The 15,616-nt window shown below is 40.3% G+C and overlaps 1 long non-coding RNA gene across 1 annotated transcript in view; it reads left to right on the top strand.

Annotated features, from left to right (window-relative positions):
- LOC127484919 (uncharacterized) overlaps positions 1-15,616 on the top strand; it is a 695,554-nt gene that overhangs the window by 342,597 nt on the left and 337,341 nt on the right. The gene's annotated exons all lie outside the window — the stretch shown is intronic.

Below are 15,616 nucleotides of genomic sequence, written 5' to 3'. Positions count from 1 at the left end.
GGTGGAAGAGGCCCAAGTACTTTGGCCATCATCCACTGCTTTCCCTCGTGTTTGCAGAGAGCTGAATTGGATGTGGAGCAACTAGCACTCAAGCGGGTGCTCCAGTATGGGATGCCAGTATTGGAAACATTGCCTTAACCGCTGTACCACAATGCCATCCTGGAAAAGTCGATTGACAAGGAGAAAAACATTAAGGCAGTGATTATTCAGGACGAGGTGACTTTTCTTATCCAAATACAAGGATTGGTGTTGTCACTGTTAATTTCAAAATTTGTAAAAATAGTCTAGGGCAAGTACCAAACGTGCAATCCCGTAATCATTCACAGACTTTACACTAGTACCCCAAATTCTGATTTATAGGCAAGCATTTGGATTATCAAATATATAGCTTCTCGCGTATGTACAAAGTGCTGTAAGACTTTTCTTTCCTCTATATCTTCATTTGCTACCAATCACCTTTGCCCTTGCCTTTCAGGAAAGTCAGAATAAGCACACCAGTCTGCTTATACAGTGAAACCTCATGTTCTCCTGGAAAGCAAGGCTCCTTCTGGACATTGTGTATTTATGACCATTTCTGGGTAAGAGTAGTTCAGGGTGCAGGCCAGAGACAGGCATCTGCAATTCAATAGCAAGAGCCTGGACAATGGAATTTGACCCAGCAACAGCTCATGATGACTTTGCTAAGGCACTCCGAAGAATAAAGCCATGTAAATAATAAGCTTTAAATTCAGTGGAGAAAATGCATATGAAAGAGAGTATTTTCTGGGAATCTTACTAGGCTCTGTTGACAGAATGATCCAACTGTATCTGTCACCTTGGACGGAGAACATAAGAGCATAGCACGACAGAGCAGCTTTAAATTGTTACTGGTGGCATTGTCCTGTCCTCTGTACCCCCATGGACCCATCGACATCAGAACATCCTGGTTATTTGCAAGTTGGTGCTGTGCTTTCTGTGAGAATGTTTCTGATTTTAAGTAAAGAGTACTAAGGTTTCTTTAACCAACCATAGTCTATGTTTTGTTTATTACCTTTTGAGTACAGCGTACATTCTCTATTCCCTCTGTGCACATTTAAAAAAAGAACTTAATAAAGGAATTGGCATTTAGCAGTTACTATCATGACCTTCTATGTGAACTATTGAATTTTTATTTTATTTTTCTTAAAGATTTATTTATTTGAAAGGCAGAACTACAGGGATGCAGAGACAGAGATTGAGGTCTTCCGTCTACTGGTTCATTCCCCAGTGGCCGCAATGGCTGGAGCTATGCCAGTCTGAAGCCAGGAGCTTCTTCTGGGTCTCCCACACAGGTACAGGGGCCCAAGGACTTGGACCATCTTCTGCTTTCCCAGGCCATAGCAGGGAGCTAGATCGGAAGTGGAGAAGCTGGGACTTGAACCGATGCCCATATGGGATGCCGGCACCACAGGCGGCGGTTTTACCTGCTACGCCACAGCACTGGCCTGGATTACTGACTTTTTAAAAGTCTGTGGATCTGTTAAGTGTCTTTGCTGATAGGAGCAGCATTTAAAAATGCTTAAATTGACCTCCTTCCTTGTAATAGTTCAAGACAAAGCTAAAATCATCATGCAAAATGTCTGTAACAGGTCAAATGGTTAGAAGTTCAAATCCAGCTACTAACTAACTAGGGTGTCTGTTTGACCCAAAAGACAGACACATCCCTGCCAGGGTTTATCTTTGAATTTGTAATGATGTCGGCATGCTGATGAATACAGGAATGAAAACATTTATCATTAAAGGGACAGATGAATGTTTATTCCTTCAAATAGTTTGAGGAGTGTTTTTTTTTTTTTGCTTAGCTGAAATGTGGATGACCATTACACTTTTGAATACAAATTATTTTGTAGGTAAAATGACCAATTTTTTCTGGTGAATTTGGGCCCAATGAAATTATAGTTTATTATCTCTGTAAGAAATGTGAATCTTTTTCATGTGTAGTTACAACAGTACATCTGAATTAAGTGTATTTCTTAATAAGATATTATGTTTGTCTCCTTAACTAAAATTGAAAAATAAAATTACTATTTTAAAATCAGTAATGTTAGGATGTAGGAAAACTAATCCAATATCATCACTTATTCATTTAGTCAATTACTTAGTCATCCATCAAAAATTGTATTAGGCACCAACTGTATGTCAGGCTGGAGCTGCCATAGTGAAAAACACAAAATCCATGAGCTCACAAGTTTTCTAGTCCAACTTATAAAAAGGAAGCCTTCAACAAAGAGCCGAATTTATAAAATGTCAGGGGAGTTCTGGTACTAGGTAACGCTGGATGAGCAACTCTGTGGTTTCTTCCAGTAAATCTAGCTATAAAACCTGAAAGGAACAGATAGAGCAGTTATTTGAGAGCTTTGAACTAGGTAGAAGGGGGAAAGAGACTAGAATTAAAAGTAGTACCAGATTGGTAGTGAGATTACCCTGTTTTCCCATAGTATTCCCCCGAGTGAAGACAATGCAGCCTGAAACCCAGGAGAAGGTTTAGGGTGAAGAGGGAAGGAGAGACTGAGGGAGGGAGGGGGGGGAGTGTAGGGGAAAGAGAGAGAGAGATCCATCCATCCATCCATCCATCCATGAGAAGGCCTCTTATTTCTGGCCCTAGAAACAGGGCAGTGGTCTCCTAAGGCTCAGAGTTGGGATATCTCCCATTTGTTCGTTCTTTTCTGCATCCTCTCCTGCCCCAGCCCAAGCAATCCCATGGTAGCAGGTGAGGTAGATGTGATAGTGACCATAACCCATAGCAGACACAAAAACTGAGAGAGAGAAACCTTTCTCTCTGCTGGAAGGAACTGAGATTCCAAAATGATAATACAGCTCCTATTGAGATTTTTCTTCCCCTTTCTGTTACTTGACTCTAAAGGTAGCGTAGGTGGCTGGAGATATGCAGTGAGGTGAGGTAAATAAAGCCCCAACTTTCTGGATGGAGGACCATAAAGAGGAGCCCCTGGGAACCAGAATGTCCTGGGGAGGTGGCGAGAGAACAATTTTGGAAAACAACCTCTCACAGTTCTTTATGAAGCCCCAAACTCACCCAAAGCTGTGTGTGCAAGGTGACCTGTGCAGCATATCATAGACTTTGAGACCTGAACAACAGAATAGACTACTGCCTAGGTTCCAGATTGAGTACTAAGTAGTACACATGGCAGGCAGATTGAAATTGTCCTGAAAGGGCTTTGAAACTGGAATTGGCATTAAAACTACAACCTACAGGGGCTGGCCGCAACTTGTAGCCTAAACCCAATGGAATTACTGCTATACTAGTAATACCAGAGGCAGGCATTTATCCTAGCAGGTAAGACTCCAGTTAAGATGCCTGCATCCCATATTGGAATGCCTGGGTTTGGTAACCAGCTCTGGATCCTGATTCCGGCTTCCTGCCACTGCAGACACGGGGTGGCAGCAGTGGTAGCTCCAGTGGTTGGGTTGCTGCCACCCCTATGGGAAGCCTTGATTGAGTTCCCAGCTCCAGGCTTTAGCTCTGCCCAGTCCTGGCTATTGTGGGCATTTGGAGAATACACGATGGATGGGAGCTCTTTCCTTCTGCCTCTGCTTCTCAGATATTAATTTAAAAACAAAACTAATAATATGAGCACTCTCGTATCATTTCAACATGACCTAAAGTCATATAACATGATATTCAAAATATCTATAGTATAATGCAAAATTAGTATATAAGGAGAATCATTCATGAGAAAATATTATGAATAGACAGCAATAGTTAGGTTTACACAGTTGTTGGGATTTTCTGACAAAAACTTTAAATCAGCTATCATAAAAATGCATCAAATGAGTAAAGATGAGCACTCTATAAAAAATGAAGAGATAGAAAGTCTCAGCAAAGAAATAGAAAATATAAAGAATGGAATCAAGATTTTAGATTTGGAATATAAACTAATCGAAGCTAATGGAAAACTCACTGGAAGAGTTGGACAGCAGAGGTAAGGTGAAGAAATAATTAAGATCAATCAGCATAGGCATCAGTAAAAATTATCCAATTTGAATGTTTGAGAAAATAAATGCTTTTAAAAATGAGCAGAGACTCAGGGACCTGTGGAATAATAACACAGTCTAATTCTGGGTTATTGGAATTCAAGAACAAGTGACATGCAGAAACATATTTGAGGAAATAATGGCCGAGTCCCACGCAGATTTGGTGAAGCACATGAACCTAATGCAGATTGAAGAAGTTCAGCAGAGCTGACATAGAATAAACACAAAGAATCCCACACTTAGGCTGTAATCAAACTACTAGAAACTAATGTCAAATAAAGAATATCTTAAAAACTTTTAACTTCAGAATAGTTTTAAATTTACAAAACAAAAATTTTGATGTAGTACAAAGAGTTCCCCAATATCTCATGCTTAGCTTCTCCTGTTTTAACACATTAATATTATATATTTGTCATAATCGGTAAAACACATTCATCCTTCCCTATTAACATCTCATGTTAGTATTTTTGTTATGATTGATAAACCACACCCAGCTTGAAAAGGGAGAAAAACATGATGGTACTTATTGGAGAATGATAATTCAGCTAGGAGCTGATTTCTTGTCGGAAATGATGGATGGTAGAAGAAATGGAAACATTTTCAGAGTCATAAATGGAAGAACTGTCAACACCAAATTCTATTTCCTTTTTTTTTTAGATTGATTTATTTATTTGAAAGTCAGAGTTACACAGAGAAAGGAGAGGCAGAGAGAGAGAGAGAGAGATCTTCCATCCGCTGGTTCACTCCCCGGATGACTGCAAAGGCCAGATCTGTGCTGATCCGAAGCCAGGCGCCAGGAGCTTCTTCCAGGTCTCCCATGCGGGTGCAGGGGTCCAAGGACTTGGGCCATCTTCTACCGCTTTCCCAGGCCATAGCAGAGATTGGATTGGAAGTGGAGCAGCCGGGACTCGAACTGGTGTCCATATGGGATGCTGGCACTGCAGGCCCCCTCAAATTCTATTTCAAACAAAACAAATCCCTCTGAAATGTGAAATAAAGACAATCTCAGATGAAGGAAAACTAAGAGAATTTGTCACCAGCAGATTATCTCTGAAAGAATTGACTTAGGTTACCTGGGTTTGCTGCCTAACTCTGGCTCCCAATGTCAGCACTATGGCAAGGACAGACTGCGGGAATCAGCAGGTTACGACCCAAGTAGCTGGGTCCCTAGGACAAATGAGGAGACCTGGAGTGAGCTCTTGGCTCTAGTCCTAGGCCTGTCTCTGACCATTGTAAGTATTCTGGGGGCGAAGTATCATGTGAGAGCTCTCTCTTGCTGACTCCCTGCTTCTGGAATAAATAAGCTTTTCAAAACGATGAGGGGCTGATGCTGTGGTGTAATGGGTAAAGCCATTGCCTGCAGTGCTGGCATCCCAGAAGGGCACTGATTTGAGACCCAGCTGCTCCACTTCCTATCCAGCTCTCTGCTATGGCCTGGGAAAGCAGTACAAGATGGCCCAAGTCCTTGGGCCCCTGCACCCTCATGGGAGATCCAGAAGAAGCTCCTGGCTCCTGGCTTTGGTTTGGCGCATTTCTGGCCACTGCAGCCAATTGGGGAGTGAATCAGCAGATAGAAGATTCTCATTCATATTCTCTCTCTCTCTCTCTCTTTCTCTCTCTCTCTCTCCTTCTCATTCTCTCTCTGTGTAACTCTGACTTTCAAATAAGTAAATAAATCTTAAAAAAATGAGACATCACTGAATTCCCATTAAAGTGACAGTAATAAACAGTGACAATACCAAAAGGTGACTAGAATGTAACAACTGGAAGTCTTGCTCATTGCTGATGGAATGAAAAAAAAATGACATCACAATTCAGAATAAAGTTTGACAGTTCCTTTTTATAATTTTTTTAAAAATTTATTTATTTGACAGGTAGATTTATAGAGAATGAAAGAGAGAGACAGAAAGGTCTTCCTTCTGCTGGTTCACTCCCAAAATGGCCGCAATGGCTGGAGCTGCACTGATCCAAAGCCAGGAGCCAGGAACTTCTTCCTGGTCTCCCATGCGGGTGCAGGGGCCCAAGCACTTGGCCCATCCTCCACAGCCTTCCTGGGCCATAGCAAAGAGCTAGAGTAGAAGAGGAGCCACCGGTACTAGAACCTGGTGCCCATATGGGATGCCGGCGCCGCAGGCAGAGGATTGCCCAAGTGAGCCATGGTGCCGGCCCAACAGTTCCTTATAAACCTATACTTTATATGGTTTAACAAGCTCACTTTTAAGTATTCTTTATTATTTTTTTTTGACAGGTAGAGTGGACAGTGAGAGAGAGAGACAGAGAGAAAGGTCTTCCTTTTCCGTTGGTTCACCCCCCAATGGCCGCTGCAGCCAGCACGCTGCGCTGATCCGAAAGCAGGAGCCAGGTGCTTCTCCTGGTCTCTCATGCGGGTGCAGGGCCCAAGCACTTGGGTCATCCTCCATTGCACTCCCGGGCCACAGCAGAGAGCTGGACTGGAAGAGGGGCAACCAGGACAGAATCCGGCACCCTGACTGGGACTAGAACCCAGTGTGCCAGCGCTGCAGGCAGAGGATTAGCTTAGTGAGCCGGGGCGCTGGCTACTTTTAAGTATTCTAATAAATGAAGATTTATGTTCACAGTAAAAGCTCTTCACGAATATTCATTGGAGCATAGTCGATAATGGAAAAAACTAGAAATAATCCAAGTTTCTTTCATCAAATGGCTAAAACATTTTTTGATACACGTTCATGCAACAGAACACTACTGAGAATGTTAGGTAGTGATTCTGTGCTAAGGAGGATGCATAAATCCTGAAAATGTAATAGAAGCTGGTGAAAGATAGGATGTCCAGGGGAGACCTCCGTCTCTCTCTGCCTGTCCTTTTCTCTCTGTGTAACTCTTTCAATAAATAAGTAAATCTCAAAGCAATCAATCAAATGAAATGAAGGTTGAGGTTTTATCATGTTTATCATCTTTATTTCTGAGAGAAAATTCCTTTATGTCTGACCTAACCTATTTGTCTTGGGTTTAATATTGTTGTTTTATCTTGATCCTCATGGAATCCTTAATTGGTTGTCATCATTTGAAGTTGCTTATTAAATTGTTTCTCGGTTTTTAAATTCTTTTTCTGCAAAGATCTTATTTTTCAGCCCTGTCTCCAACTTTGTCATTTTCATTTTTGAACTCTTTGATTTTTCCCCAATCCCTCTTCAGTTGCTCAGTCCTGGACAGGAATTGAAATTTTATTAGGATTTGACCTGTAGTAGCTCTTGAAACTACTACTTGGTGTGGAAATCATGCACTGTTTTTCTAACTTGAACCTTTAAGGGCTAGAATATTAGGGTTTCCCCCCCTTTGCTTTCCTTCTTGTGGCCTTAATGTTGAATATTTATGAAACATTTCTACACATGGAACTCCCTGAGCTGAAGACAAATCAAAATGATAAGGGATGATCCAAATTGCAAATCTTTTTTCAGATGTTTCAGAAGAAAGTCTTAGCATATGAATAATGATGTGCAATATAGAAACCATTTATTTCTCTAAGAGCTAAAACAACATGTGTCAAGAAGATAAAATTCTACTTTCTGAACTTCTATAGCTGGAACAAAGTCTTGAATGAACTGATGGGCATTTCTTTTAGTGCCAAAGATGAAGGGGGACCTTTTTCTTGGCAGCACTGGCTACAAAACCAATGAATTAAGTATTGCCACATTGAAGGAGAAGGGAGATCCTTTCAGGTGCATTTAGCACATTTATCGCCCTCTCTTCAGACTGGGCCATGCTGAGTATGCCAGGCAGATACAATTCTATCTTCATTTTAAAGGCTGATTTCTTTTTCCAGGAAGAAGTTCTCTTTAAGAAGAGCACTGCCCATGCATCAGTAAATAAGCACAACAGGGTGGCTGCTTTAAAGGGAGTATTTGCACTTCAGGGGTTCTGTCAAGTAAACTTTACAGAATAGATTTCATTAAGTGTCAAAACAAAGGACAAGGTTGTAAGTATAATTCATTGTTAATATCACATATGTGTATGTGCACATAAATACTATGTGAGATTTATGAGTGTGATCTTAGTAATAAAGGCATAGGAGGACTGTTCAGGTGTGTAATTTTAGGGAATTCGGGAAGGCTTTATTTAAAATCAGCTGGTTAAGCTGCTGTCTGCAGTGCCGACATCCCATGTGGGCACCATTTGGGGTCCTGGCTGATCCACTTCCAGTCCAGCTCCCTGGTAATGGCCTGGGAAAGCAGTGGAAGATGGCCTGACTATTTGGGCCCCTGCCTCCATGTGGGAGACCCAGAAGAAGCCTCTGACTCCACTGTTGTGGTCATTTGGGGATTGAACTGGTGAATGGAAGACTGATCTCTCTCTCTCTCTCTCTCTCTAACTCGTTCAAATAAGTAATAAATCTTTACAAAAATGTTTTAACAGACATAAATTTATAGCTATTTATGGGTGACATGATGTTTCGATACATGAATTCATTGTATAATGTCCTATCATGGTAAATGTATATCTGTTTAAACATTTACTATTTTTTTCTGATGAAAACATCCAAAATACTATCTTCTGGTTTTTTAACAGAGAATTATGAAGCACATTAAGATTATTTATAGTCACTATACTGTGCAATGGAAGAAATTCAGAACTTCTCACTCCTATCTATGAAATACCTTGTACCCATCAATCAACCTTTGCATATCCCACTCTCTCCCCTTCTCTCCCTAGACCATGGTACAACCATTAGGATTTTAACTTCTGTAAGATCACCGTTTTATTGTGTAGACTTTACATATGAATGAATCCTGGACTATTTTTCATTCTTGGCCTATTTCACATACCATAATCTCTAGTCTCAGGAAGGATTTCTTGGACTTGAAACACCTTTGTGACTCTACAGTTGATGTTCAAAATCTCAACATTAACACTCTGTTTATCTAGTGTAAAGATTTTTTCCTCATTTGAGTGCTACTTCCTCTAATATCACTAAAATGTACTTGCGTTTTCACCTAATTGTGTAAGAATTTATTTTCTGGTCACAGGTTTTGATAGGGAAAAGGATGTAAGGAAAGGATATGCAGGGACAGACTCAGAATAAAATCTAAAAATGGTGATATTGGGCCCTGAATGGATCCACTTGGAATACACACACACACACACACACACACACATATATATTTGTTAAGACCATCACTGCAGGATAAATACGTTACACATATATTCACAGCGGTCCAGTAAGATAGTTTAGAGTTTCCTGGGAAAATTGTGTGTATATATATATGTATATATGTATATGTATATGTATATGTGTGTGTATATATATATATATATATATATGAGTGTGTATACCTAAATACGTACTCCTATTTTCCCTATCTTACATTGGAAAACCATCATTAGAAAAAAATTGCAAAAGACCATAAGGTGGAAGTCTTCCATGTAAAATGAAGCATTGTGTAATATAACTTCCCAGTTATCTAAGTGTTTGGAAACTCTGTCTAGCATTTGCTTGAGTGAGGTTACAACTCTTTAAGTTATAGATAACTGTCATAGCAATGCATATCATACTTCAGTGACACTCGTCTGTATACTAACATGTTCTCTGCAGGGAAGATTTTTCTCCTATCTATGGAAACTATTACATTGATTTGTAAATTAGTTTTAGTGTTACTGATTCGGTTATACAATTTGAATTCTTTTGAATCTGCTGTAAATCCTAATTTCCTTATTAATTAAGGAGTTAATCAAATAATTTGAGTTTACTTTAAAAATTATCCCTCAACAGTTTTGTATTTGTCAGGGTTATCCAGAGAAATGAAACCCATATTGGGGTGTGTGTGTGTGTGTGTGTGTGTTTGTGTAGAGGGGTAGGGAGAAAGAGAGATTTATGTTAAGGAGTTGGCTCATAATTGTAGAGACTTGGTGGACCTGAAGTCTGATGAGGTAGGCTAGGAAGAGTTGAAGTTTGCTGGCAGAATTCCTTCTTGCTCAGGGGAACTGATTGGATGAGGTATCGCCAACTTTTGGACTGTATTCACCATTAATCAATGTCCATCAATTTAATGTTATTTTCATCCAACAAACATCACCACAGAAAGATCCAGAATAATGTTTGACCAAATATTTGGGCAATATTACCCACTCAAGTTGACATATAAAATTTGCTATCATAAATGCATTAATAGTTTTGCTTAAATCTTTCATTAATATTTGTGTTCTTTTTTTACAAGATTTTATTTATTTGAGAGGTAGAGTTATAGACAATGAGAGGGATAGACAGAGAGAAGGTCTTCCTTCCATTGGTTCACTCCCCAAATGACCGCAATGGCTGGAAGTGCACTGATCTGAAGCCAGGAACCAGGTGCAGGAACCCAAGGACTTGGGCCATCTTCTGCTTTCCAAGGCCATCGCAGAGCTGGATTGGAAGAGGGGCATATGGGACTAGAACTGGTGCCCATATAAGATGCCAGCACTGCAGGCAGAGGATTAACCTACTGTACCACAGTCCCAGCCCCTGTTTATGTTCTTAAAAAAAACTGTTAATCCATTCCCTTTCTTAGGCTATTTATTAAGATAATTTTTAGGAGGTTGCTTTTTAGTGAGTCAATATATATTAAATGAAAATGTTGTGAACGTGTAAATGGTGAGTAAAAGAACATGAAATACAGCTTCTCAGAAAAGTGCTGATTAGGAGCTGGCGCTGTGGCATAGTGGATAAAGCTGCAACTGCAGAGCCAGCATCCCGTATGAGTGCTGGTTTGAGTCCCGGCTGCTCCACTTCTGATCCAGCTCTCTGCTGATGACCTGGGAAAGCAGTAAAAGATGGCCCAAGTCCAGGCTTGGGCTTCAGATTGGCCCAGCTCCTGCTCTTGTGGCCATGTGGGGAGTGAACCAGCGGATCGAAGATCCCACCCCTCAACTCTCTGCAACTCTGCCTTTCTAATAAATAAATAAGTCTCACAAAAAGTGCAGATTAAAATGCAGTTCAGGGATATTTGTGATTCACTGTGATTTATTTTTGAAATGTTATGAATTGTAGTCCTAAATGATATGAAACTATTTCTATCTCTCTCCAAGACCATTGCCCACATTAAATGTGATCATGGAAACTCGGGCATTTTCCCACTCAGAAATATATTAGAATTTATCAATTGTGAGAAATACTTTCTTTGGTGGGGCCCAGGACTGAAGTGGCTGCATGTGTGGCCCTCCTGACATTTTTCCATTGAAGGCTTAAGAGGCCCGGGGTGGTTGCATAGTTAGATTCTCATCTCTTGGTGACATTTCTTCATATAGTACTCAAAATCATGCCCGGTCGTGGGCAGTGGTCCTCAAGAGGGTCAGGTTTGCCAGTAATAGCTGCATATAAATAGCCAATTATAGGGAAAGGATGGTTCAAGTGGCTTCTTCCCAGAAGAAATAAACTCTGATATGAGAAAAGAACAATGCCTAGATATTCTTTGTGTAAGAAATTGAGAAGTGGCCCTCAAAGCAATATCAAGCTGACCTCCTGAGAGCTTACTCCTTGCTATAAATTTCCTCAAATTTTAAATTTTAATGTCTGTGTCACATTTTGGGATTTCTTCTTTGTGCAATGAATAGCTAACAGTTGCATTAGTAATGAAGGAATATATATTCTAAATTGTTTGGAAAAATTACACTAATCTTCCTCCTTACATCAGGTTGGTATTAATTCATTTTTGTTTGCAAAGCACTGTGCAGATAGAGTTTCTGAGAGTTGTGAGTTCTTTTTTTAATCAGTCTGAAGCAGTGAATTAAGAAAATCCAGAAATGGAAATAAAACAACTGCTTTTACAGAGCAGTGGTTCTCAAAATCCAGAATCACTTGGAGGATTGGTTCAAACATGGGCTTCTACAAACAGCATTTCGGATTCAGTAGGTCTGGGCTGGGGCCCAAAATTTCATCAAACACGAACAAGTGCCTGGGTGCTGCTGGTTCTGGGAGTAGATTTTTGGAATCAGAGCTGAAGGCTGAGCACATTCAATATTGTGAGCTGTGGGCCTCAAAAAGTGTCACCAGAGATAAAGACAAAGCTCCCCTTTTCCTAAAAATGATCTTATATGGTAGGGGAAGTAGCTATTGATGGGATCAATACAAGGTGGTGAATTACTAACCATGTTACACTTAGGTTTTCATGATTTTCTACTTGAAAGTTTAGGCTTGCTCTCTCCCTATCACATAATGATGCTCAAAGAGAAATTGGGGTCATATTTTTTTAACTTTTATTTAGTAAATATAAATTTCCAATATACAGTTTATGGATTACAATGGCTCCCCCCCCATAACTTCCCACCCACCCGCATCCCTCCCATCTCCTGCTCCCTCTCCCATTCCATTCACATTAAGATTCGTTTTCAATTATCTTTATATACAGAAGATTGATTTAGTATATATTAAGTAAAGATTTCATCAGTTTGCACCCATTCAGAACATAAAGTGTAAAATACTGTTTCAGTACTAGTTATAGCATTAATTCACATTGGACAACACATTAAGGACAGAGATCCCACATAAGGAGTAAGCACACAGTGACTCCTGTTGTTGACTTAACAATTTGACACTCTTGTTTATGGCGTCAGTAATCACCCTAGGCTCTAGTCATGAGTTTCCAAGGCTATGGAAGCCTCTTGAGTTCGCTGACTTCGATCTTATTTAGACAAGGTCAGAGCCAAAGTGGAAGTTCTCTCTTCCCTTCAGAGAAAGGTACCTCCTTCTTTGATGGCCCGTTCTTTCTACTGGGATCTCACTCACAGTGATCTTTCATTTAGGTTGTTTTTTTTTTTTTTTTTTTTTTGTCAGAGTGTCTTGGCTTTCCATGCCTGAAATACTCTCATGGGCTCTTCAGCCAGATCCAAATGCCTTAAAGGCTGATTCTGAGGCCAGAGTGCTATTTAGGGCATCTGCCATTCTATGAGTCTGCTGTGTATCCCACTTCCCATGATGGATTGTTATCTCCTTTTTTTTTTTTTTTACTATCAGTTAGTATTAGCAGACACTAGTCTTGTTTGTGCTATTTTTTTAAAAGTATTTTATTTATTTATTTGAAAGGGGGGGAGAGTAAGGGGGGAGAGAGAGGGAGGGAGGGAGGGAAGGGAGAGAGAGAGAGAGAGAGAGAGAAAGAACGAAAGACACAAAGACAGAAAAAAGGAAGGAAGACAGGAAAATAGGAAAACGGGGGGGAAGAAAGGGAGGGAGGGAGGGAGGAAGGGGAAGGAAGAAAAAAGAAGGAAAAAGAAGGAAGGAAAAGGAAGGAAAATGAGGAAGGGAAGGAAAGGGAAGGAAGGAAATAAATAAATACATCTTCCCCTTGCTGGTTCGCTCTCTAGATGGGTAAAATGGCTGGGGTTGGGCCAGGATAAAGCCAGGAGCCAAGAGCTTCTTCTGGGTCTTCCACACGGGTGTAGTGGCCCAAGTACTTGGGCCATCCCCCACTGCTTTCCCAGGCCATAGCAGAGAGCTGGACTAGAAGTAGAGCAGCTATGATGTGAACCGGCACCCCTTTAGGGATTCCACTGTTGCAGGCTGTGGCTTTACCTGCTACATAGCAGCCTTAATGCTGTGTTTTACCTAAGTCACAAGATACTTATTTATCTGTAAATAGTGATTGTTGTAAATAAACTCCAATATATATGTATATATATTTTTATGTTTACATATTATGTATGTGTTGTGTATGTTATATACATATAAAGGGTACTTCAAAAATTTGGAAAATGGAATTGAAACAAATTTATTTTGGTACAAATACTTTTGTTAAATACATGGTTTTTATTATATGCATTTACCATGAACTTTTAAAAAAAAGTTTTATTAATTTCAAACTCAGAGTAAGAGATACCTTCCATCTGCTGGTTCACTCCCCAGATGGCTGCAATGGCAAGGACCGCACCAGGCAGAAGCCAGGAGCTTTATCTAGGTCTCCCACATGGATGCAGGGACCCAAGCACTTGTCCCATCTTCCACTTCTTTTCCCAGGCCACTAGCAGGGAGCTGAATTGTAAATGGAGCAGTTAGGACATGAACTGGTACCATATGGGATGCCAGTGTCACATGTGGTGGCTAGTCTACCATGCCACAATGCCAGCCCCTACTATGCACTTTTTGAAGATGTCTCACATAAATGAATTTTACAAAATTTGCACCAAGATAAATTTATAATTTTATTCTGTTTTCAATGAACTTTTAAAGTGTTCTTATATACATATAAAACTATATGTATAATATTGTGACAGATAATTTTATTACTTTAGGTTGACTAGAGCTATGCAGATATTTGATTAAATATTATTTCTAGGTGTGTCTATGAAGGTGTTTCCAGAAGACAGTAGTATTGGGAAGAGACTAACATAATTACCCTTCCCGAACGTGAGTGGGCCTCGCCCAATCATTTGAGGGCCTGAATAGAACAAAAATGCAGAGGAAGAGAGAAGTCTTGGTATTCATTGACTGATTGAGCTGAGACATCGGTGTTCTCCTGACCTGCAAAGGGAATTTACACTGTAAGTTAGCCTGGTTCTTGGGCCTCCAGGCTTGGGCTGGAACTATAACCACTTCCTTTCCTGGGCCTCCAGCTTGCAGATCACAGGTTATATGACATCTTGGCTTCCATACTCATGTGAACCACAAGCTTATGGTAAGTCTCTTTCTGTCTTCATAAACACATAGAAATACATACACACACACATATACACACTCCAAAAATTTCATGGAGAAGGGAGTTACACAGTAAGTTTATTCTGGTGCTTTTTTCTTGAAATCCATGCTTATGAGAGATCTTCAAAATACTCATGGACATGTGTATTCTATTTAATAAATGATACATCAAAAATTTTATACCAAAATAGCCTTTTAATTCAATTTCCATGAACTTTTAAAATTCCCCCTGTATTTTTAAACACTGCCCACATTTTATGCACACACATACACACACATCCCTTTCTATTTGTCTTTTCTTTGGCAAACCCTGAGTAAAAATATATTATATATATGAAAATATAGACATGAATATTTCAGTAATATTTAAAACTGTTATCTTCATCCCAGGACCTTTATACTAAGGTGTGGCCCTCATATGCAGCCATTTGGTGCAGTCATTAACGTCTGGCTTGGAATACATGTAACCTATTTTGGAGTGCATGAGTTTGAGTCCTGCCTTCACTCTCCATTCGAGTTTCCTGTTAATGCATACCCTGGTGGGCAAGAGGTGATGGCTCAGGCAGTTGCTTTTCCTGCCATCAGCACAGCCACAGGTCTTATAGCATTTTGGGAGTGAACTAGTGGATAGGAGCTAGTTCTGTCTCTGTCTCACTATCACTCTCACTCACTCACTCTCGCACTCTCTCCCTCCATCCCTCCACCAAATAACTACTAATTTTTTTAAAGTCTGAGGCCAGCATTGTGGCACAGAGGATTAAGCTGTTGCTTGCAATGTTGCAATGGTATATCGGACTGCCCGATTGACTCCCAGATGCTCTGCTTCCAATTCAGCTTCTTGGTACTGCAGCACCTGGGAAGGCAGTAGAAGATGACCCATATACATGGGTCCCTGCCACCCAGGTCAGAGATCCAGATGGGGTTTCTGGCTCCTAACTTTGTCTTGGCACAAACCTGGCTGTTGCAGGCATT

This window comes from Oryctolagus cuniculus, chromosome X (assembly GCF_964237555.1).
Source record: "Oryctolagus cuniculus chromosome X, mOryCun1.1, whole genome shotgun sequence".
Taxonomy (NCBI): Eukaryota; Metazoa; Chordata; class Mammalia; order Lagomorpha; family Leporidae; genus Oryctolagus; species Oryctolagus cuniculus.
The sequence above is the reverse complement of the archived record's forward strand: the minus strand, read 5'-3'. Positions and strand labels throughout refer to the sequence as shown.